Consider the following 4,077-nt stretch of genomic DNA (forward strand, 5'->3'; position numbering starts at 1 on the left):
TATAAAATATATAAAATTAATCTATCTTAGAGATAACAGATCCCTTGTCAGAAGAATGGATACAGTGGAGAGAAAATGAATGGACAAGACCAAGATAATCAATTAATAAAAATACTCTTCATATTGAAATAATCTCAATGAAACAACCTGATAAATAATGCACTCAATATTTACACAACTCACCATTTTATATTCATTATATACAGCACAACAGCGGAAGACAATAACTACTGAACATTTAAAGTCAAGTCAAGTGACCTTTATTTATATAGTTATTTTAACAATACAGATTGTGTCAAAGCAGCTTTACAGTATTAAATAGTGTGTCAATAATGCAGAAGGACAATAGTAAACACTCAATTTTCAGTTAAAGGCAGTTCATCATTGAATTCAGTGATGTCATCATCCAGCTCAGTTCAGTTTAGTATCTGTGCAATCAAGTCGACGATATCGCTGGGAAATAAGTGTCCCCAACTAAGCAAGCCAGAGGCGACAGCGGCAAGGAACCAAAACTCCATCGGTGACAAAATGGAGAAAAAAACCTTGGGAGAAACCAGACTGACTTCTTGTATTTTAAAGAATCATATGTTCACACACTGCTGAGATTTTTCTCTCCTTCCTCCAGATTTCATTTTTCTCTGACTGAATCGCAAGGCTGCATATGTCAAATTCTCATCATCAGGGTTCTGAAGAGAAAAGGTTACCAAAATTATAAAACTGACTTGTATTTGAATTCACTGCATTTATAAATATAAAGCAAATCACAATGACATAGATATAGGCTACACTTATTCACTTATTAATTTCAAAAAGCAACATGAAATTAGAAAACTAACAGTAAATGGTTAAATACAATATTGTTGTTGGAGCTGAACAAAACAAAACATCCTACACTGAAAAAAATGATACTAGATTTTTTTAAGGTAAGTGGTTGCAAAAAATTTATTTTAGCTACATTTAATTAAAAAAAAATATGTTGAAAGTTAAATGTAGCTAAAATAAATTGATTGCAACCACTCACCTTAAAAGAATTTAGTAAATTCAATTAATCATTTTTTTCAGCGTAGTTTGGCAGTCCAAACGAATCAAAATGACATTTAAAGCATTACTAAAGGTAAAGATTCCTCTTTAATATAGACAGCAAATTCATCCTCTTACCTGAGCACCTCTCACTTCGTTGTCTTGTCCAGAAACTTGCACTGTATGAAAAAGATGCAGAAACAACTATAAGCATTTTCAAAGATAAATGCAAAAAGGGGGAAAAAAGAAAAGAAAAAATCCTAGCAGACTTACTCAGACACTGTTCACACATACCTCTCTTAAATATAAAACCCACAAGAGCAAAGATTAGAACTCCACAAAGTCCCAAAGCACATGCCAACCCAAGCACTGCTGGACAGAGCCTTTCTTCTGAAATGTATGCACATTAAATGTTTCTAGATTTATTATGAAGACTTTTCTGTCACAAAAGTAATTAAATGAAAGCAGTGCTTGTTTACCATTCTTCACTTGGTTTGTACTTTTTTCAAAGCATTTTTGTTGACATTCTGTGAAGTCACTTAGATGATCAGACTTTGAGATCTTTGACGCTGCATCTTGTCGACCTACTCAAATAAATAAATAAATACACAATTAAATATAATAAAAATAAATCTTTAACCCAATTGTGTTAGAGATTCATAAATATCTTATTCTATTTTGTAATTTACAGATGTGCATAATCTTCACAAATAGGTTAAATACAATATAACTCATATGGACTGACAGTCACTGTAATCATGATTTTGATGATTTTGAAAATTTACCTTTAATGATCAGATGTGTTCCACTTCCAAACTCAATATAAAATGCTTTTGCTCCACAATAGTACACTGCTTCATCTGACTGAATGATGCCTGAAATTGTCAGATTGGAGGAGCTGCCCAATCTCTTGCCCCAGAATCGATCATTTTTAAACTCTTTGTAAAATATGGGTTCTGACATTTTCTGAAATGCTGACATGACTCGAGGTGGTTGTCCAGCAATTTGCTTATACCAATATATGTTGTCTTTATCTGAACAACACTGCAGAGTCACAGTGTTGCCAAGTGCCACAGTTATGACTTTATCTGGCTGTTGAACACGAGGATATGCAGTACCTGAAAAAACTGATCATGCCCACAGGTTAAGACATGAACTGGATATTCAGTAAAAATAAATAACTAATTCACAATATGTTTTCAGAAAATCAATCACAAAAATCCACAGAGCTCTAAAAACTAAATAATCACAGCAATCATTTAAAATAAATATTTCAAAACTGTAAAATAAATTTAAATAAAACATGACTTACGTAAAATACAAAGAACAGTGAAAAATGTCCAAGGATTCATTGTAAAAAAAATGTTAAAATTTTTCTGCTGCCCATGTAACTCCATCAAACTGGTAATAGTTTTATTGCAAAGCAGGAGTTCCTTATATACAGTACTTCCTGGACTAACTTACTCAGATTAATTACCATTGGTTGAGACACTTATAGGGGGAAAAAGGTCCTCTTCACTTTTCAGTTATCTTCTGAACTATAAAACAAAGTTCTGTCAAATTTTGGCGGCACTACCCCCTGTCGTGCTGCAAGCGGCCTTCTCCCCTGTGCGCCTCAGCACGTGAAAGAGCATTTCCCTAAAAGAGCCAATTTTCTCTAAAAGAGCTTACACGGGTGCATCTTTGTAAAGACGACGGATCATCTTTTTAAAGATGCCGTTTCACCCGTGCGTTTCTGGATGCGGTCGTTACCTGGCGCCGGGTGATGGTCACGATCGCTGCCTCACGTGTCTGGGCATGAAGCACGCTGAGGTGGCGTTCGTGGATGAGTCATGTTCCCATTGCGGGAAGATGACCATCTCGGAGCTGCGGACCAGGCTTCGCTACCTCCAGTGGGGCGGAGTTCCATTGCCTCTGCGGCAGCCAGGCGAGGACTACTTCCAGCAGTAGCACGGGCAGTCTGAGGGTTACAGTGGTGGCAAACCCCTCAGGGAACCAACCCTCAGGGGACCATTGCTCCTCTAGTGCTTCGCAGCCAGCCGAGCCGCCAAAGGAACGAGCTGGGCCCTCTTCAAAGAGTGTACCAGCGGTATCCTTCGGTGCTCCTCCCGACGACCGGATGTCAATCACTGAATCGAAAGGAGAGCTCTCTGGAGAGGAAGATTCGGCTGCACTGCTGCCCTCCAGCATGGTGGCAAGGCCTGAATCGGATCCGGACGCTGCCTCACGTGTCCGGGCATGAAGCACGCTGAGGTGGCGTTCGTGGATGAGTCATGTTCCCATTGCGGGAAGATGACCATCTCGGAGCTGCGGACCAGGCTTCGCTACCTCCAGTGGGGCGGAGTTCCATTGCCTCTGCGGCAGCCAGGCGAGGACTACTTCCAGCAGTAGCACGGGCAGTCTGAGGGTTACAGTGGTGGCAAACCCCTCAGGGAACCAACCCTCGGGGGCCCACCACTCCTCCAGCGCTCCGCAACCAGCTGAGTCGCCGAAGGACTGAGTCCAGAGATGGAGGGATCTGCTCTTCGGGAGATGGTGAACGCACCACTCCCTCCCCCGGAGGAGGGCCGGGTGGAGAATCTTTTGTTTTGTTTTTCCCCACCGTCGGCCTAACGGTACCCAGCCCGTCTCGCTGGCTTCTGCGGACCATGAGCCTCGGCTATGCGATTCAGTTCGCCCGGCGTCCCCCCAAGTTCAGTGGCATCCACTTCACGAAAGTGAAGGCGGCCGATGCTCCTGTCTTACGCGCGGAGATCGCAGTCCTACTGGCGAAGGATGCGATAGAGCTGGTCCCTCCAGCCGATATGAATACGGGGTTTTACAGCCCCTACTTCATTGTGCCCAAGAAAGGCGGTGGGTTACGGCCAATCTTGGACCTGCGTGTATTGAAACGGGCCCTGCACCGGTTACCGTTCAAAATGTTGACGCAGAAACGCATCTTCGGGTGCATCCGTCCCCGAGATTGGTTTGCAGCGATCGACCTGACGGACGTGTACTTTCATGTATCGATCCTTTCGTGCCACAGACCATTTCTGCAGTTCGCGTTTGAGGGACATG

At 41.9% G+C, this 4,077-nt stretch overlaps 1 pseudogene; it reads right to left on the bottom strand.

The window, feature by feature from the left end:
• Nucleotides 1–589: 589 nt before the first annotated feature.
• LOC107740177 (Ig kappa chain V region 3547-like) lies at nucleotides 590–2,372 on the bottom strand (annotated as a pseudogene).
• Between the last annotated feature and the right edge of the window lie 1,705 nt (nucleotides 2,373–4,077).

The sequence above is a fragment of the Sinocyclocheilus rhinocerous genome, unplaced genomic scaffold (assembly GCF_001515625.1).
Source record: "Sinocyclocheilus rhinocerous isolate Xijiao unplaced genomic scaffold, SAMN03320098_v1.1 scaffold584, whole genome shotgun sequence".
Classification (NCBI taxonomy): Eukaryota; Metazoa; Chordata; class Actinopteri; order Cypriniformes; family Cyprinidae; genus Sinocyclocheilus; species Sinocyclocheilus rhinocerous.